General features: G+C 42.7%; 1 protein-coding gene across 2 annotated transcripts in view; it reads right to left on the minus strand.

The window, feature by feature from the left end:
* Positions 1–13,224, minus strand: part of LOC118769783 (RNA-binding Raly-like protein) — a 158,894-nt gene extending 145,670 nt beyond the window's left edge. The window contains exons 1-2 of one of the 2 annotated variants that reach the window (XM_036517104.1): positions 12,832–13,224; positions 12,303–12,371 (exon numbers count right to left, since the gene is read on the minus strand). The gene's annotated coding sequence lies outside the window, so the exon portion shown is untranslated. Of the gene's footprint in view, positions 1–12,091; positions 12,196–12,302; positions 12,372–12,831 lie in introns of those variants that run through there. The other variant, XM_036517113.1, reaches the window with a different exon arrangement.
* Between the last annotated feature and the right edge of the window lie 8,612 nt (positions 13,225–21,836).

Below are 21,836 nucleotides of genomic sequence, written 5' to 3' on the forward strand. Positions count from 1 at the left end.
ACAGGTAAAGAGACACAGGGAGACAGAGAGAGAGAATATGTGTAACAGAAGGAAAGAGAGGAGGAAGAAGAAATACCTGGAGTGTGACCAAAGGAGATGGAGAGATATAGCTACAGAGGATGAGAGAGAGAGACGGGGGGGGGGGAGGACGAGAGAGAGAGGGAGAGAGAGAGTGAGACAGAGCAAGAGATTGAGACAGAGAGAGACACAGAGAGAGAGAGAGAGAGAGGAATGGACAGAGACCGAGACAGGGAAAGAGGTACCAGAAGACAGTCATAGAGGAAGAGAGGAAGAGAGAATTTCAGTCTTGGACTGAAGAGAGAGCAGAGACTGATCCATCAGCGAGCCCCCTGGCCCTCGGTCTTTGACCCTCTGTCTGACACAGTTTTGTTAAGGTCAAAAGGACATAGTGAATCACCATGTCTACCATCGCCATGTCCTCACAAATGTTACACACAGGTGGACATCACCACTGCCAACACACTGCTGCCTGGATAAAATATACCATAGGCAATAAGACATAAAAGTGCTGATAGTGGTGGTGAAGGTGATGCTGATGGTAGTGGTGGTGGTGATGGCGGTGGTGGTGGTGGTGATGTTAGCAATGATGATAGTGATGGTGGTGGCGATGGTGGTGATGGGGGTGGTGATGATGGTGGTGGTGGTTTTGATGGTAGTGAACGTAAAAGTCAATTTATAAAGCACTTTTCAGTGGACCCTCACAGAATTTGAGCAATAATCTACTACTTATTCCCATCTATTTTTCCCAAATAGGGTCTTTCATCACATGTGCATTACCTCCAGCTTGACCTCACTCAGGTAACTTCACTTTGGAAGACAGACATCCTATACAGCAATGCCTGAGCCCCAGATGGAACCCCTCTCTGATGTCTCCATTTTTCAATACAGTGCCCCATATGATTTTTGTATGATTCTACAACTGCATTTTAAGGAATGATTCCTCCCCAGTGAGGAGTGGCATAATCATTTTATCCTTCAGTTTCCTCCTGTCTGCTGCTTACAGCCAGCTTTCACAGAAGCAAACATGAATGCTAAGCGCAAACAAAAATCTTATTCAGATCCTTCAAAAGGTACACCTGAGGAAATTCCATGCAAACACAAATTAAATGTTGACACATTATGAACCAGATAAAGTACAATAAAAACACATGAAATCAAGGTGTTGACTAGAGTATATTTGTAACACTAATGAGCAAAAAAAAAAAGATGAAAACACATCAGCCAAATCAAAAATTCCTTGTAAACAACAACAGCAAGCAATCAACCATTCCCAGATCTTTGGAACATATTTCCCTGTTTCTGTACTGCGTAAAGCGTATAATGCATAAAAAAAAAACAAAATAATCAGAGCACCTCTTGAGTCCCAGAGTATTGTCTAGTTGTTCTAGAGTCCTGAAGGGCAAATCCTTAGAATGCACATATGGAAGACTTTCTCTTCACATCACAAATAAAACAAGTAGAAAGAGTGGGGAGAGAAAAAAGCCACAGAAAACACTGTGTGTCCCAACCGAGACAAATTATTCTTCAAAATTACATTCAGCCACATCCTAGAGAAGGGATGCGACTGAAATAGGCTGTGAAATTGATTCGATGAAGTGAATCGTGATTTAATCTCACCCGCCTCAGACACCTAGGTATATATGTATATCCCCAGCAAGAAAAGCTTAAAGTATATTTATTATGAAACACACCAGTGCATGTCCTGATATAAATATCCTGATATGGATGGCTACAACATTCAATTCACTCGGTGTTATTAACTTGAAACAGGAAGCTGTTGAATTCCGGTAAAGTCTCTTAAAAATAATAAAAATAAATAAATAAATAAGCAAAGTCAGTGGACTGTTTCAGCTGCCATACTGGATGCTGCCCATGGTCCTAAAGCAGGCAAGTTTCTCAGTCTGAACACTGTCATTGGTTCCGAATCAGACAGCACAAAGGGTTTTATTGTGAGTGCTGTCCGTGGTTCTGAATCAGACAGCACAAAGGGTTTTATTGTGAGCGCTGTCCGTGGTTCTGAATCAGACAGCGCTTCATTTCCCCCTTTTTCTGAACACTGTCCATGGTACTGAACCAGACAGCAGTACTAAATTGATGTGTTGGGTGCTGTCCATGATGCTCAAGAAGGCACTGAGACTTGGCGAACAACCCGAATTTGATGGTATGCCATTATGCTGTTTTTGGTTGATTTACAAGAATTTGGTTGAATGTACGGCCTCATTAAAACAGACACATAAAGGAAGCATAGCCACCACGCGTGGCCCTTGTCCTGATTCTGGTGTATTTTTACACTGCAGACTTCCCAGAAAAACACAATGACTCCCAACGCAATGACAACACAAAATGCAGAAAGTAGAAAACATAGCCAAGAACCACCACAACCTGGATATGGATCGGAGAAGAAAAAGCACTAAAACAGCTCATTAATCCGTCAAATGTATAAACTGAACAATCTCTAGCAAAGCAGCAGGAGTCTGTGTGGCATTCTGGGTATTTCGGTTATTTAAAGTGGAAGATGGATGATTCACTTAAATGCTAACAAGAGATCTTTATCCAAGACGACTAGAACGGCTTACATTGTTACATATTAGCCACATATACAGATGATTACAGAGTGAAAGAATTAAAATTAAGCACTTCGTTTTAAGGGCACAACAGCACTGGCCCATCTGACTCTCAAACCTGCAACCCCATTAGAGACTTTTAGCAGCTCCTTACCCACTTTGCCGCACTGTCATAGATGTAATCCATCACTGGTTTGGAGGTTTGAAATGTAATCAGTCTTTGTCTAGCGCTTAATATGCATCTGCCTTTTTCTATTGATGGATGAGGGAGATGCACTTGTTAGTTACTCTAAAACCCAATCCACACTATTGTTTTTTTAACTATGTTAAGTATTCAAAGGAAGCTGAGAGCATTTTAACATGGTTTGTATCTATGCTTAACAAGGTTAACAACTGCATTGGAGAAATCATTGTTGTACCTCACAGGGTCAGCTGAATGTTCTGAAACCCTAGAGAATCTTCCCCAGTGCCATAATGCCTAGCATTTGACAAAGCCAAGATTAAAAAGAACCAGCTGGCATTAGGTTATTTTAGATACATTATACTCTTTCCACTGATTAAGTACATAATTCCTTTTGTGCATCTTAGTGCTTATTTTAGCAGAGCAGTCTCTTAATAACAGCCACTTACAATAAACAGGTAATTAAAAATAATTCTGGCTATCTGACTAATGACTAAGTTTTCCAACATGACTCTGCAACTCAGTTGTGAGGCATGGATGGAGTCTAAATTTTCATGAATATTTCTGAATATTTTTGTAAGTCACGTGAAAGACGTCTGAACATTTTGAGGATGCCCTTCAGAATAATCAGTCTGCACACTGAAGTCACACTGCACAGCGTAAGCCACCCATAATGAGCATTACGAATCTAACAGTGCCATTAGTGTCATACCTTTGCTAAATTGGCACACCAGCAAAACAGAACAAGTGTTTCTAATGAGTTATCATACAGATCAGCTGCTTGTATGGGCATTTTATCTCAAAAAAACAAGAAGGGGCACTTGAACTCATACAATCTCATTTCTAAAGACAGTCAGCACTCTGGTTCCGCATTCAAACAGATGTCCCACTACTCTCATTTCAGAATCACTGACTGCTTCCTGCTCTCTGACGGACTGAGACATCAAGTCTCTGACTGATGTCTGTCCCCCCCCAACCCCCCCCCCCCCCCCCCCCCCCCCCCTCTCTGGGGTCTCGCTTTGTAAGCATTATCTACAGTCAGATCACCGTGGAGACACTTTGCCTGTCAGTCAACCGCTGGGCCTGTCGCCGCGGTCCCCTGACGGCTCCCGATCTCTCCAGCCATCGGGGGTCAGAGTCATCGATCAGGTGAGCAGAGGTTTACATAACCTGCCGCACCATGCAGCAGGAAGTGTCAAACTGTTGCCGTCGGCAACCGGCGTCGATGGCGCTGTCCCCGCCAAGCCTCGTCCTGTCAGAGAGCATCTTTCACGGAGCTGGCGGCTCGATCGCACGCGAGTGGGGTCACCTTCCCCGGCACTGCTGCTGTCACAGACATTACTTGTGTTTTGTTTCCTTTTTTTCCACCGCTGCTCTTGCAATGCTGGCGCATGCTTTGTGTTGTCTCCTGTATTGCTGTGCTGTTTACCCTGCCCCACAAGGGACTGCAGGGGGAAATTAGCTATCGGATCAATCTGGCACAGCACGTCAACTGTCACCGGTTCATGTTAAACACAGAGCATGGTCCCAGATGTAAATACCGACAGAAATACAATTTGCTCGCACAAGACCCTTTTGCTTGCACATAGGCACAAATGCAGACATGCATGCACACAGTCAGACACACACACACACACACACACGATCAAGGCACATATATATAGAAGTACAGTGTGCTACCAGCCCAGGAGGCTTATGTATGAAATCAATGTTCCCTGCTGCAGCTGTACATCCGTAGATCTGTTCTGGTGCAGCAGAGAGGGGATTTAGGTGAACTTCGATAAGGTTGGCTCTGACTCATTTGCCCACAGGACGTACACGTTCCCCCGTGCAGGCTTGGATAAGTATGTGAATTGATTTCTATTGTGTGATATATTGGGATCATACTGATGAAATGGCATCACATTTGATGCATTCTTTTTTATATAAATTTGTTATGAGCTTAAAATACAATCTGGCTGTTTTCTTAGTTAGGGCAAGGAAAGGAACTCTACCCCCAAACACCTCTCTGGAGCCCAGCTGCACTGTTTTTGCAGTCAAATCACAGACATGAAATAAAAAACTACGCCATGAGAAATGACACAAGTCAGAGCTAAATGATGGAGGGGGGGGAGCAAATGAGCTCTGAAAAAATGACAATGCTTAAGAATGACTACAAATGTGATTTTCCTCTTTCTTCTTGCCTGTTTGAAAAATAATCTCCTGAATGGATTCAAAGAAAAAAAAAAACAGGGGGGTAGAATGAGGGAGAAAGGCGATTAGGTGCAGCGCCTAATTCCCCCTGTCCCAAATGGAGCAGAGCCCAAGTGGGCTTTAGATGTGCTGCCTCTCTCCCTCTCTTTCTCTCTCCATCTCTTTCTCTTTGTCTCTCACACTCGCCCGCTCGCTCGTTCGCTCTCTGACCGCGATTCTGAGGCCTGCCTTGCGTGCGAAGGGGAAAGGGACCTGCCATTTCTCCTGCGCAGTGACGCCCCACTGCATTTGGAGAGAGAGGTAATGGGTGCGCATCGACATTTTGGCAGATGGGAAGAGGTCGGAAGGGGGGGAGGCAGAGTGGGGGCGGTGGGAGGGTGAGAAGCCGTGTGGGTCCAGGGTAATTTTCTCTGGAGCAGCTAAGAAGAAACGCTGAGCCATGCTATGCAACCACAGATGTTCTATAAATGGACCCAGATATTCAGCTCAAAGTTCTGCCACTGCCCATTGTTGAAGCCACACTTTACGGATGGAATACAACGTGTAACTTGAGTGAAATGACTGATGTGAACACAGCATGTTCAAACTGTTCAAACATAGGAAGTATGAGTGCCATTCACATTATTGTTAGAATATTTAAAAACAATACATATGAGTCGCAGGCACTGAGTGATTTTTAAGTATGTGACACGAATATGATTCAGTAAACCTTTCTTTGGGTACACAAGTATAGGTAACAACAACTCCTGTTTCACTTAAACATCCAGCAGGACTGTAGAATACTCAAATTATTGTAGATTTCTAACACAAATGGTTAAAGGTAGTGTTTCCTCAAACCATTTGAGCACACTTAACTGATCAGGTTTCATAGTGATTCTGCTTTGCTGGCTCATTATCAACATTCTTGAAGGGACTTGGACTAAAACAAAACATAGCTAGCATTGTAACACCTTATTTGTACGTCTCTCTGGGTAATAGCATCTGCTAAATGAAGTAATGCAATGTAATGTAACACAGACAGCAACACCTTTTGCTGACCGATGTTTCCCAGGAAACAAAGACTTTGGAGGGAAAACAGTATCAAATATCCAGTCACAAAATGTAAGTTCTGTGACATAACCTATTGATGGGTGCTGGTAGGAGCTGACAACACCATGGCTTATGAAAGCTCATGGAAGAAAAATTCAATGCCATTTTCAAACACTCTACACATCAAGAGTGATCCTAGTAGATCTTAGAAGAAATGAGCACAGCCTTCAAAGAGATATGGAATTATTCAAATTCGATCTGCTACAGATTAGAAAGACTGTCTAGCCTGTCTGCAAACAGACTGAAGAGGCATTATGCCACTAGTTCTGTAAGAACCAAATAAACACCACACAACAAACATACAGCTGTTGCACTGACCACCTGAACAGCCTGGACGACATTTTTCCCACAATCAACAGCTGGGTCAGGGACAAAAACCTGACACAATGAGACATTTTTGTCTTGTGAACAGTGATTTCTTTCTTTAGTTTCTATGTTTTTTGAGCTATTAAAAAAGTTTCAAAGTAATAAAAAATGAACTGTTATGAGGGTAAATACCATTTAATCTGCAAATTATAAGAACAACGGAGACAGACTTTCATTATAAGGGTTCATTTAAGTCACACATTATAATTCAAATGGTTTAACATAATTGACACTTAAAACGTCTTTCAATTCCCTGGTCCTCAGATATGGGCTTAATTGTCCAGATTATGATTATTAAGCGATAGATCCTCGCATTTATCAAATTAATGGCTCCGGAAAGGGGACTGTGGGCAGTTTGTGCTTATTAAAACTGAAAGTGTCGGGCCAAAAGAAAAGCTGTTTATCTGTCGAGAGGGGACAAGGTGAGAGAACACTCAGGTGGAAAAAGAACATGTTAGTTTAGTAAGAGTAAAAAAGAGTTGGTTAAAAAACTAAGACAGGACAAATGATGTCGAAAGAGTTTCATTTAAAATACAAAAAAAAAAAAAACGGGAATGGGTTCTACTTGAATTCGACGTGTCATTGCGGGAAACCGCGACTGCGCGGACGTAAGTACGTAACCAAAGCGCTCGGATCTCTCAATACCGAGATCATCTTAAATCGCGTGCGAAACGGGCAGAAGCGAAATAACCACTGCGAGAGATGGAGCAGCGGTAAATGGAATATCAAAACGCCAATCAGGGTAAACCGACGATCTCCTGCGAGTCCTGCAGGGTAATTCCAAGGTGTTCATCAATTCTAATAAAACTGAGAATAGATTTTTTTTTTCTCTCTCTCACTCTCTTTATTTCTTTTTGTTCTCTCTTTCATTATATCAAGCCAAACAGACTGTACTATATTTAGTTTAGACTCTCAGATCCAGAAGGTATGGATATCAGATACGCGGCCTAGATCAGATTATTAAAAATGTACACTGTCTACATGTACATGTATATCAAACTTGAATAGTTATTCAGCACTGCATTTTAACCTATTATGATAGCTGCGTGTCTACATAAAAATTGAGTTCAGCAGTTACTTTTCTTATAAATGAACTGACACATAATAATGACAGGAATAATGATCAGGAAGCATGCAAAATTCAAAGACCATCCACAAACTGATCGCAGTTCCCTTTAATCTCAAATGAATGATGCAGAGGTAGAACAGAATGTTAAATAGATGTATATTTATTTATAAAATAATGAAATGTTCCGCGATGGAATGGGTAGTCTGTTTGCATCAGCGGACTACCATTTCAGGCATTTGACCATTATGACGCTTTTGAACATTGAGTTGCTTCTGGAACATCGGTTAATTGATACGGGAACAATCATGAGCGTCAACACACTGAAGCTGTCCAAATGTCTCCTGTCGCACGCTGGGGAGAGAAACCAAGTTTCCACCTGACACCCTCTCCATAGCCTTCGCGTGTCTCTCATGTCTCATCTCACACAGAAATGGATGCTTTCTTTCCAGCTCCACTGAGAAAAAAAAAAACATATGCTGAAACACTCAGCACTTTCGTCTGTTCGCAAACACTTCCACCATGGGTGCGAGTCTCTAACACAACAAACCCCGCTGTGCATATGAACTTTGATATGTTCTGTTTTCCCGCACCAAAGCAGAGCAGCTCTGCTCACACGCTCGGCATGAAAGCAAACATGTCGGCTTTGTTGACTTTGAGCTCTGTGGTAAGGGTATTCTGCCGCCCATCTTCCAAAATGCTAATGAGAACATCGAGACAACATCACGGATGGCAGGAACATTGCTGGTGCTCACAGCATCTTTGTGGTTTAGCGCTAAATGAAAAAAAAAAAATTTAAAGGAAGACGGACACTTGCCCCACAATCAGAGGGTCCTCTCTACAGTTCCCTTTAAAAACACGGTTAATCACAGCTCCACCTGTCTGAACAATTTTACCGTGACAGCGTTCCACTCTTCCTGAGGGAGTGCCCCCGGGATTCCAGTCTTATTTTAGGCCTCTGTTCCAACCTTGCATGACTCCAAATCAGAACGAGTCACATTGGACGAGCAAACCAGAATTACGAACTACAGGGCCGCACTGACAGGAGAAATCTCAGTTGATCCTGCCTGGAAAACACATGGTCCCTGTTTCCAACAGTGTATCAAAGTTGAATCACATGCACTGAAACATGAACTCGCTCTAACATACACATACACACTCTTCTTACATATACTCACATAAGCACACACAGACACACAAACACACACACACACTCCCAAACCCATGCATTCTGACACAATTTTTCAAGTACACAGAAACACACACACACCCTCCCTCACATACACACTTGGTGATATAATGACACACAGTCTTTCAAAAGCATACACACACACGCACACACAGGAGAGCTCCTGCCTTTGTTAAACGGGCTCCCGTAAGGACCCGATATTCCCTGCATGTTTTATTCATGACGAAGATATCCTCGCACAAGAGATATCATATTTCCAGGCGCTCATTTATAGCTCTCCTGTATGGCTTTGCTAGACCCAGATAACGGTGGCCAGCTTCTCAGGAGGCAGGCGGTAGCGCCGGCTATCACAGAGGCCTTCCTGAATGATGACAACGGGTGAAGGGGGGTGGGGGGGGCTTCTTTCCACAGAGTAACAACTCCTTTCACAGCCGCCAAACACAGGCACGTCATATATCCCACAACAATGCCTGGCTGAGAATGAATAAAAATAAATATATAAAGTAAATTGATGTCACTCTCAACCTTTCAGGCAGGTGAGCAGACAGCAAAATCCAGACCGCCAGGGGTTTCCCAAATTGAGACCTCGCGAACACCTCGGCAGTGCCATCTCTGTCACCTCACACATAATGCGACTGCTAGGACAGAAAGAATGGGCGAAGAAATGAGCCGGGCAAAAGAAGAGCCTCCGGTGATTAAAAATACAGAAAGTGATGATAGTAATAGGGCACAGAGAGATGAAAAGATGGAAGCCGAGCGAATGTCAGGCTGTAATGTGGTACAGCACTTATTCTTTTATGCTTTTCCCAGCTGTACCTGTCCTTGGAGAGGCCTTGAATGCACTTACTAAAAAAAAAAGAAAAAGAATTGTACTGCATGTTGACGCACGCAAATCCACATATAAGGTATATAATCTATGTCACATAATGTAAAGAGAAACTACAGGACTGGCATGTATATTATGACACGCATACATCTCTGAATATCATGTAACATTACATTTCTTGTCAAAATATACTATATTCTGCGACAGATATGAACGAAATAATTCAGGGAAGTGGCAATAAATCAGGTATTCTTGAACTTGTGGCATTTAGTAGTACATATCTTAAAAAGCATTCCTGATATTTGGAATTTCATATGTTCCTGTGCTTTAGCAAGTTGGATTCCTTTTATTAAAAATAAGAACAGCCACACGGTCTGCTAGTTATGGTTAAAATGGTGATGGAATCCAACCACTTGGTACATTCACAATGTATATGAACTACTTGGTTACTTCTGTTTGAAATATTGCTGCTCATTTCAAGGTTGCTTCAGTGCTAGGTACACAAAATAATTGTATAAAAATGATGATGATGATGATAATAATAATAATAATAATAATAAACATGGTTTATAAGACACTGCTTAACCAGAAAAAAACTACCACCAACCAACAGCTAAAAACATTTTTCAGATTGAATAACCCTCCACCCCCCCCCCCGCCCCGCAGTGCTCATTATCCATGCGTGCATATGTCAGACTGTGATATCAAACACAGTGCACTGACACACGCTTGCACGGTTGAAACATTTGATCAAAACACGCAGTTCACACCATTTACTTTGATACAGAGGGCGATGACAGAGCCGACCTGCACCTTTGAACTCGCAGTTGGCATGATAGCAGCCGTCTCCTGTGAAATTTATCAGCGAGGGAAGATGGATTCGGCAACATAAAATGTCTTCAATGAAGGCTTATTTCGCTTTAAAAAAAATACAAAGCGATTTTTCATTCTAAACACAATTCCTGATGAAATAGTTGTCTAGAAAGCCTTATTTGTCTAATGGAGCATTTGGATGGAGATTGTAAAGATTCCGAATACGGTGTTACAAGCTTATTTCTCAGAATTCACTGACGACAGTGTAACTAAGTAAACAATCTGATAAACCATTCTATTTATCCTTCGATTGTGAGAGAGTAAACATCTCCGTATGCAGTCTTAAACTTCTAACATATGGCCCGACTACTTCACAGCTGCAACAATGCCATTAAGGCGCTGGATTCAGCTAAATTCAAGCGAGTAACTGGCCTTCACTGGAAACAGTAACCCGACAACACAGAGAGAACTTAGCAATTGTCTTATTCAGGGAATATGCATCAGAACCATTCATACAGCGCTATTTGGCAAACATCGAGGCAGACATTGGGCGTCACTGAAAACCAGTAAACTGACAACAGGGAAGTTGAGGTTTGCCTCATTCAAATAAGCTGCATGACTGAGATCTACGAGACTCAGAACAAGTTTGCACCACAATATACTTAATTGCAGTCTGTGAAAGAATTACACTAACAGTGCTCACGCTGTTCGTTATAGTTATTTAATCCTTCACGTGCAAAGACGATCATACTCGCAACGATATGTCGAGAAGACTCATCGTCAAGCAGTTATGTGCCGCTTGACACCCCAGGGTTCCGTGATGTGTCTACGCTACCTGACCTGAAGACTGTTCAAGAGAACACACTTACGCTGTACCACAGTCATACAAACGTCACCCTGCGAACACCTGCAGGTGCATTTTTAACTATACACACGTCACCTTTCCATCCCCTGACATCGAATTAGAGACCCGTAGCACTTGACAAGGATATCACATTCCATTCGTAGCCACTGAGAGCAACGTCCATTTGCTGGGCGACCGACCGAGACCACCAGATAATTCAGGCATAGAACCGAACAGCGTTCTGGCCTAGCATACACACACACACACGCGCGCGCGCGCGGTGAGCTGGAGCCTCTTGTTAAAACTGCCAAGGTGTCCCTCTTGCTTGTTTACCAAGTAGGATAGCGACACTGTACAAAATGCCATTTTAAAAAGTCTGGCTGAGGGAGAGGGAGACTGTGATGAAAGATGTTTACTGCTTAGGTACTCTACAGAACCAAGCAAACGACATACACGTACGCACATTACAACGAACTGTAAGGCTGCAGTACACACCATTCATAAGAAGCAGATGATTTGCGAAACCTTGGTTTAAAGACCCATCACTTTGCCCCGTAGTTCCATATTCCACACTACTCCCTTTTAATCAAGTGCTGTGAAAAAGCTGGAGGTTGTGAGCAGTAGTACGTGGACACACCGTGATTTAGAAGCACATTGTCTTAGTTTTAAATACACCTTTCCAGCTGCATTGAACGTTCCGACAACAGTATATTATCAGTCAGCACTTCTGGCTAAGTTTTTAGTTATTGAAATAAGAAAACGAAACGCCTGGTGAACCTTCTTGTTCGCCAAGCAAGCTCGACTTTTATATGGTCTGGCTTTGTTTCGTTAAGAAATAACAAACCAGTCACAGATAAACATTTTAATATTTGTTCGCTTTTATTGCAAACACATGAGTATTTTAAGTGTGTCAATCAATTTCACGTCCTTAAGATATACCTGCGAAGGGGGGACCGGCTGTGCTTCTTCTTTGACAAGGAAACCAAAAACGAATTGATCTCTTTTTTCCCCCTCAAGAAACACTTCCTGTCCATATCCACTGATTCGTTACAACTATTTCAAAAATTATAATATCCAAAAAGACTTGATACTCAATTCAGCAAAAGTATAAGAAATTGAAAAATGAAAGAAAAACAAAAAAGAAACAAACCTGTGATCTGTAAGCTGCTCAAGATAGGGTTCACGTTAAAATGTCACCAGGTTAGAAAAAAAGGATTCCCTTAAAGAAAAGAGGAACAAAATAAAAGCAGACGCTCGCTCGGCGACACGCACCGAGCTCGCAAAATCTCAGAAACAACACTGCAAAATACAGAGCAAAGCATAGCTACAGCAAAAGTCAGAATGATAGAAAACGAAAAAGAAAAATGTCTTAAAAACCACAAGTAGACATGCTTTAAAAATATTAAACTGCCAAACCGCTTGATTAAAAACCAGTTGCATTATATTACAAAGACTGCGAGGACGTATTTTCCAGCGCCTGCCGCTACCGAGTCACCCAGCTTTGAGCACCCACGATTCAGAATCACTGCATGCTAAAAACTTGGAGCCTGGATTTTAAAAAACGCTAAAAACCACCACTTCAATTCTCATCCCTCAATACCAGCAAAAGGAGGAAAAATAAAAAATAAGGTCAAAATACAAAAAATGTTTACAAAAAATGCCATTGGAAATGTACTCACCGAGCGGGAGTAAAATGTTGCAATAAAAATGAGATATTGTATAAAATACAGTATGGCGGTGTGAGCTGTACTGAAGAGCTTTTCTCTGAATCTCAGCCTCCGGTCGTGTCATGTGACTCGGATTCAGTCTGACTCCCAGCAATGAGCGCGCAGGGGAAACCCGACGAAGCCGAGCGCTGTCTTAACTGGTAACCGCTCTCCAAAAGTAAAAGTGGTAGTAGTCCTTATCATCACACAATTTTGACTGAGCGGGTTGTGTTTTTCTTGAGATTTTTTAAAGATGCAGTGCCTCCTTTTCTGTCAGAGTCGACGTAACGAGAAAAAGGCTACTCTTTCTGAACCTCCGTTTGTAGTGCTTTCGCCTCGGCGCGGAGCGGTCATGTCGTTTGAATGTGCGCAACGGCACTGCGTATCTTTTGTCATTGCTTCGCGTTTTACATTATGATATCACTCATACGGTTCATAAAAATGACAACGCGCATAAGGAACCCGACGCTCTCCAGGTGTGGCACTGGAAAACAAAGCAGGAATCTTGTGGGAATATTCAAGCACTTCGCTACACATCAATTCATCATTATCGTTACAAATTTGTTGTTGCTGCTGTTGTCTGTTGTTGCTGTTGACGATGATAATATTAACATCTTTCTTATTCAGGCGGTGTAGGCTACAACTCTTAGGCATGTCTCACGTCATAAAAAAGTCTATGGTCCATACGTCATACGTTGCCTCACTAAAATAAAGGTGAATTCAACACACTTCTCCGGCGTTTCACATTACTGTTACTCCACTTTTGATGGAGCTTATGGCATTTTGTGCTTGGAACGTTTTTAAGTTGACCACGTTCTGGGTTTTCTTTTTTTTCCCCTGCGCATCCGCGAGTGCATACCTTAATGAATGAGTCCACACGTACGCTTGCTTTGTGTTTTTGGCTTGGTTTGTCCCACCACCTTGTGGTTTGTCCCACCACATCCAAAAACACGTCCGAAGTCAGACTATCTACGGGGTCCTTTAGGTTACATTTGTGTGGAAAGGTGTTCCACTGAGAGCGCACCTTTGGGTTTCCTCTCACTCCCACTGTCACAGTGCATACCTGCTCTCTTAACTTACTATATCATGAGAGGGAGATTTTCCAAACAGGTCAAACATTTGACAAAAGGATATATCAAGGTTACTTATATGTGTATAGACAATGCAGACATTATATTAAATGATACATAGTACTGGACTGTACATAGCGACATTTTACCACAGCATAAGTCAAGACATCATTATTACCATCTACTTGCCTCACAAACATTTGGTAAATGATTAATTCAGAAGTAAATGATTGCTGAAAATAATAATAAGGCAATACTGACAAACTGAATATTTTGAGTCAATGATTAATAACAATTATGAAACCAAGTTAACAGGAATAACGATGTAGGTGGCCCGCACGTTTCAAGCAGATCAGTCATCTGAGGTGCTCATAATGAGTGCAGCCTGAGTCCTGCAGGTCAGACTTGGGTTCGAATCTGGCTTATGCCCTATATCGACACTGACCAGAGGTCCATAGGGGTGCAATGCAATTGGCTTCATCCTGCTGCCGAAAGGTGGCTTTCATTGTCAGCGCTTCCTTTGTTGTGCATCTCTCTGCGCCCTTTGACCCTCCAGATGTCTGTGTGCCGAGGAACAGAATGGAACATTCTGCTCACTGTGACATATAACCTAAACTTATTGCATGGACATTTCGGGCTAAGCCCTTTTCAGCGTGCTACGAACGTCACCATAAATGTCTGCGCGCAGGTGGCCATGATTAAACATCGCTCACATAACATTAGGGAGGTGTGGCTACCTTCCGTTTGCCATTTTCTCTCCAGGTGCATTGTGGGATTGCAGCGTGCGATATAGTTGTGTGTGTGTTGGAGGACTTCGTTTGCTACACCCCCCAGAGCTCCTTTGCTAGCTGCAGATGGTTAGTGGGGTGTGGTGAGATGAGCTTAATGAACAATGAACGATTCTGAATGTTATCCATTTGTAATAAATGAATAAATAAAATAGCAACGTAGGTAACAAATGGGTGATTACATTTACTCATGGCACCAGTGACCTAAGCACACAGCATGTAGGCATATTGGAGTCACAAGCAGCCGCAGTTTGTGATGCACATTAACAGGAAGCTGGCCTTGGGGATGGCAGGTCAACAGCCCTGGCATGTGCCTGTAAGAGTGCACTTTGCTCTCCCTCCTCCTCTAAAAGCACCAGCAGACCTGCACTGTGTCAGCTGTGCCTCTACTCTCAGTGTCTTACATGCAGTGCAGACTGAAAGCATTGCAACCCTTGGATTTAATCAAAACTGCTAAAGGAAAGTGCTGTTAAATCATGATTTTTTAAAAAAAAAATCTGCTTAATTCAGTGCCAAGTTACAAGAAAGTGAATCCTGGATTCATTATAACTGTATGTGGGTGTGTATTAAAAAAAAAAAAATTGGGGCAACACAGCCTTCAAGTGTCCTCTGACTGACTAATGGTCTGAGAATTAGAAGCGGCTGTAGTTGCAGCCTACCGCCACTAGAGGCATCAGTGGCCGTTCTCTCAATCCCTGCATGCCGAGCTGCCATATGGGTGTGCTCAGTGTGGAGCTGATCCCTGGCTGTCAGGGTAGGGCAGGTTCGTACACTCTTCAGAGCTCTGCTACAGGAAGTCAGACCCCGCACATGGATACAGCAAGGCCACACACGTGCGGTTTGGATGGTACGACAGGAACAGTTCCATCTGTGCTTTAAATGAAAGTGCTCGCTTGGTGTTGGCAGTGGCTGTTATTGGTGGTTTAGTGTTATTGACGACTGCTAGTTTTGTTTCAGTTTTAATATGCTGAAACTCACGCGAGGAGAATATCATATTAATGAACATGTCACATGTGCTTTTATTGTTATTTTGGTGGCTTTGCTTTATGAGATGTGGTTATTAATGATATGATTAAAAACCACAAACACAGACCCTGCCCCTGTTGTTCTAGGGTCAGTGGTACACACATAAAGACCATAAATGTTTAAATGATGTAAATAATAATAAGGATGATTTGGGGGCCTTTGTCATAATGGGAAAGACTACATATATTTACCTATTACACATTTTTGGCCATTAATCCTCTTACCTTGAAAAAAGGAAACATCACTCACCACTTTCCACTACCTATCAAATACACAACACCTCCGGAATCTTGCTTGTACAGCTGCAGTGCTGAGTATATTCTCACAATGTTGCACACGCCTTACAGTGCCGGTAAACAGGAAATCAATCGATCCAGGTCTCCCGGTGTTCTGACACAGAGAATAGCTCAGGTTAGCCCTCCAGTTATTTACCCAGTAATCGCCCTCTCCCTCTCTCACCTCTGAGGTAAGGTTAGAACGGGAACTGAGGTGGGTGTGTGTGTGGGTGTGTGTGTGTATGGGGGGGGGGGTGCAGTTCAGCACTGAGGAGAGCATGTGATGCCATGTCAGCTTCACCTTTTTTGTTCTGCTCTCAGGGCTTCTCTTCCACTCTTCCTCTCAGAAGATCAGACGCTGCTGGACGTCTCGACAACGTTATACCCTGACTGGTTATGGTCCACTCTGGTCGAACCGACATCAGGATGCTGTGAGGGCGAGGTCAACCATCTTCTGTCTCTGCACTTGCGGGAAGGAGAAACACAGGGAAGTCCTCACACCATAGGCATGTAAAAGAGCCTGTGGCTACCATGGTAAAGTTCAAGGGGCTTGACATGAGGCTTTTCCACATTCAAATTCCTCTTCACTTTGGTGAAATATTCATCGATTAACATCTGTTCATTATTTATCAGGTGGTTCATACTCTTTCTAAATCTTTGAGAAGGAGGTTTCAAGGATGTTTTGAAGGTTGGGTAGTTTTTTTATACCTTACAAAGACCTTCTCTCAGCGGAGACCATTGCTGCTTGTTTGCAGTAGCTCAGGGTCTTGGCCTTTCGTACTGCAAGTGTGATTGAAAAGTTAAACCTGTGGAATTCGAAATGTCAAGAAAGACCAGCTCTGATGTTCTGTGTATTTGTTTATGTGTATACAGTGTATATAGATAGACAGACACACACACACACATACACACACACACATAGGATGAGAACCCTCTTGTTCTGAGACCTGTCAAATGATGAGTGAGACATACAACAGCACACTGTTACATGAGAGCCTTTTCTTTTTTGCTCTTTGGGTAGACATTTTTGAGAGGTGTTGTCAGAATAATACAGCAGGTGTCTCTGACATGGGCTTTGCTTCTTTTTATTTTTGTAGTGTAAATGTTAAAGCTTTGCATGGACGATTTGATTCTTTTGACTTCAGCTTAAAGGTTACACCATTTTATTATTGTAAAAGAGAGTGGTGCGTGATGTGTCTCAGAGTGTGACGATGATGGTGGAAGTCGTGTCCATTAAGTAAAGGCTTCGTGCTGTGAAGATGACGTGTGTGTGTGTATGTGTGTGAGTGTGTGTGTGTGTGTGTGTGTGTGTGCGTGCATGCGTGTATGTTTGTGTGTTTCGAAGGAACATGTCACAATTAAACAAAACTTTCATTTTCTAAATTAAGTAGTTGCTTATTGGATCAGATTGCTTTGTATTGGAATTGGAATTGGAATTGGAATTGGATGTAACTTAGATTCATCTAAAACAAAACAAGGTCATACACTGAATGTGCGATTAGCGAGATGATCGTTATCTGAAATTTGATTTGGATTTATGGCTTCATCAGAGTATAACCGGAGACACAACAGGATCTTTGCTCTTGCTTTTTATTGTTCTCTAGCCATTTAGGTTTTATTGCTCTAAAAATTAAATTAAATGTCTCTAATTTTGGCATGGAACACTAATTCCCTGCATGGCTGAGGCCCAGTTTGGCCCTGTGAGAGGAAGAGAGACGCAGGACCTCGCTCTGTGTGCAGTTATCCACAAAGCAGACTGAATTCATTTCCCTCCGATGTCACATACGGCGATCTCCATTTACGAAATTGCCAATTCTTTTTTTTAAATGAAACATTTGGAAATGTGCAATTTCTGGCGGTGGATATTGCACCCCATTTACAGAGAAATGGACCGAAAGACCACGGAGATAAAAAAAGAAAGGATTTATGACTCATTAACAGAAAGTTTTTGTTCTTTAATTATAATTATTATTTTATTTCATTTTTCGGTGGGAAATGTGACCAACGTTTTTGTGATAAGGATTTAACCTTTGCGGTAGTTATGAACAGATAGGTCACCTGGTCTCTGTCTGCCTTCTGCCCGAGGTTGAGTGCAAAAAGAGTGTGTGAGGCTGGTATTTGCTGAATGTTCCATTTAAGACAGCTTAATTGATGGTGGCAAATTTGAGGCAGGGTGCACCGAGGGAACATAAAACTCATTTGGGTCGTAAAAAAGGTGGCGACTGTGTGCCCGCTAGTGGGGCGGGGCAAGCCAGACACAGACTGTAAATCTAACAAGGGGAGATGCAGGGTTCACCTTAGATTTTGTTCTCGGCACAGAGACAATAGACAGCGATGCGTCCTAATCAGCAATTTAAATAAAGAGAGAAAGAAATTTCTGTCTGCCTAGACATTTTTTTACACAAACAGAATGATGTCCTGACTGCAGTGGAAGCACAGTGCTCTAACCTTCCCATGGTGAAGCTGCTGGACTAAATGCAGTTTTAAAGTTTGATTGATTGAACAGCTGAGAGATGGATGAAATGATTGTTTAAATCACTGACTGATCAATGAAGAAATTGATTAAATCATTGGTTTATTGATTAAATCAGTGACATTACCCTGATGGCCATTGGGGCTTATGTTTCAACGATTCTTCTGGCACCCTGCTTCAGTAAGCCTGTTCCCAAGCTGTGACATGATGCATGAGGCCTATATTCACACATTCCTAACCCCGTTTCACTTTGATAGCTTGCCTTGTTTTTTTTTTTTTTGCTTAAAAAAAGTGCCTTTCTTTTTTTCTGTTTCTGTGTTCAAATTCCATGTGTTAATACGCTTTTAATTAGCAATTTTTCCATCTACTGAGTGATTTACTTGTTTGACTGTATTGTGAGACTCTTATTGAATATAATGCAACACAAACATTTTTTCATTGGTTGATTGATTGAGCTTCTTTTGAGTTCTCATCCAAGATTTGTTTTATTTCTCATGGTCTACAGTTCAGCCTTCAGGTATTATTGCTGCTCATACAGTTTCAAATTAAAATCCAGACGATACAGAAAAAAAATGAACATTATGAAAATTTATGGCCCTAATTAGCATGCTTCCAGCATGCATCATTAACAACAAATTCATACAGATGACAATGGACTTTTTAAAGATGATTTTATGCTTTCTGTGTAATTGCAGGCAGTGCATTCCATGGTAAATTTCAGCACTTCCTCCTATGACTGCATTATGCTCCAAGTGAGTTCCACCTCAATAAAATAAAGAGGAGGTGCTTTTCACACAAGGGAGTGCAGTTTTGCTTATCCCTTGGGAACTGGGTTCAGTTTGTCAGAAATGATACCTTTGCATTGAAAATATTAAACCTAGTCTTCATGAGTCTGAGGTTAAAGTAGTTAGGCAGCTGTGCGGTGAAGTCATAAGGAGCAGGACTCCTAACCCAAAGGTTGCTGGCACATTGGGACACTGGTACCGTACCCTTGGGCAAGGCACCCTACCCAGAATGGCCTCAGTAAATATCCAGCTTAATAAATGGGTCTAAGAATGAGCATGTCTATGTACATCGCTCTGGATAAAAGTGCCTGCTGAGCAACTAAATGGAATAGATATGTAAGCTAGCCATATTGTTTCACTTGATTCATTCCTTTTGTGCGAGGGCCCAGTTAAATGTTCTCTATTAAACCAGAGCAGTTCCAATACCAGAGCTAGTGTGAATATGGCAAAGTTCTCCAGCAGGGTGAGGTATAATGCATTTTTGCATGAATAGGCTAGGATTCCAATTTGTATGATTTCATTAACCTATACTTGCTGATTGAGTGTAAGATGAAAGTGGATGAAAGGCTTTAGGTTTCAGGATCGCTTCCTCTGTAATCCTAACTGATGTCAGTGGTCGTTGCTATGAGGTTAGCTAACCCTACCTTGGGGCCACTTTGAAGGGATCAGCACCTGAGAACGTGCCAGGCAAACCTGAGGTAGGCCAGATTGAACTATCCTAGCAGAGATAATGGGAGGTGGGAGATATGAATAAAACATGTCTTTATTCCAAGAAATGAACATCGTGGTAGCCCACCTTTGGCGTTAATGATACCTTAAACGCATTGTGGAAGACTGTCTACTAATTTCGTGTAGAAAGCTGGTGGTATTGTGCTCTGCTCCTCCTTTAATAAGCTCTGCTACTGCAGAGGACCATCTTGGCCCTAATTCTGCATTCCAATTATTATTATATAAATCCCAAAGATTTTCTATTGAGCTGAGGTTGATCTCTGCACTGGCCACTGCTGTACTTCAGCATTATTCCCTTCAAATTGTACAATTACACCCATTCTCCTGAAATCACACAGGTCCTATCTATGACTTTGGGTAGGACAGGTCTATTCTAGGGAGGTTCTGGGAAAAAAAGAGGTTGAAACACAGCTGGGTCCAGGTGGAGAGGCAGAGGTCAGGGGTCGGGGGTCATGGCGATGAAAAAAGACAGCATGGGTCGCCTCGTCCCCCAAAAACGGTCACCTTCACGAGATGTAGGTCGATCTGAAAGCCTGCAAGGAAACTGGGCTGACTTCACACGCACAAGCACAGCAGGGTCCGGAGAATGAAAAATAAAAACGAGGGGGATAGTAAAATAAATAACCCAAAATAAACGCTGCGGAAGACGTTAGCGCGATAACAGAACAAAACGCCACAGATAATGAATTCTAATGTGTGAACATAACTGCGGGGCATTGCCTCAGACGCTTGGCGGACCTCCCTCCTCCGAGGACATTACCATATCATGCAAATGGCGCGATTGCTCCAGCATTTGATTTCTATTCAGTTTCCATTAGCCTACAAGCATTCGCCCTGCGCTGTGCCCCCCCCCCCCTCCCCCCCTCCAAGTTCTCAGACATCATTTTTTAGATAAACAAGCATGGGGGAGCAGCCAGCAGTCACAACCCCATTTGCTCGAATTTGGCTGACCTTCTGTTATTCCGCGACTGTTGGGGGGGGGTGGGGTGGGGGGGTGTAGGACTGGCAAAAACGGGAAGAGCTGGACAGTGGACAAGCCGAGAAGAGCAACTGACGTAAAGCCATGATGGGTTTTGGGGGGGGGGGGGGGGGGGTGCGTTTCCCCTCTCAATGGTCACCACTGTTCGTTACAACACGAGCGCTCTTACCTCCAACACATTTTGAAAGCTGACTAATCTGCGTTAAACACAAGCGTCACCTCTCATCAGGACTGGGACTGGTAAAATGAGAGAGGATGCCAGCTCAGAGGGACACCAGAGGCCGGGAAGACAGTGGGGTTAGCTCTGAGAGCACGCCGCAGTGAGGCTCTGTAGAGAGCTCATTTCAAAAGCACCTCGATGCAAAACATAAAAACGAACCGTGGCCGCAGGCATAAACGCATTTCACAGCTTGTCTCCGCAGGTTATTTTCCGTCCTTCAGAAAAAGAAAAAAAAATGTCAAAGGCGCATTGTTTATGTCAGAGAGCGGACAAAGATGCTCTCCTTGTCCGCACGTCACCCTCTCTCTCTCGTTCCTTAAACTCCCGCGTCGGTGTCAAACTTCCCAGGGAACAGCAGAAGTGGATCCATGAATCATTAACGGCTGACCTATTTTTCAACCGCAATGTAAAACAGCGGGAGAACTACGACTAATGTATACCCAGGGTGATAACAGCTGAACAGAACTGTGCATTTCTAAATTTTCAATTGTAAAAAAAAAAAACGAAAAAGAAAAAGACAGGAAGAATGCCATTAACCTCTTTTCTGTTGCTGAAAATACACTGTGTCAAATGTGAAAATTGACCTGATGGCCGTATCGGCTTGAACCGGTGGTACGCAGCACTCTGACAAAC

Source organism: Megalops cyprinoides, chromosome 2, assembly GCF_013368585.1.
Source record: "Megalops cyprinoides isolate fMegCyp1 chromosome 2, fMegCyp1.pri, whole genome shotgun sequence".
Lineage (NCBI taxonomy): Eukaryota > Metazoa > Chordata > Actinopteri > Elopiformes > Megalopidae > Megalops > Megalops cyprinoides.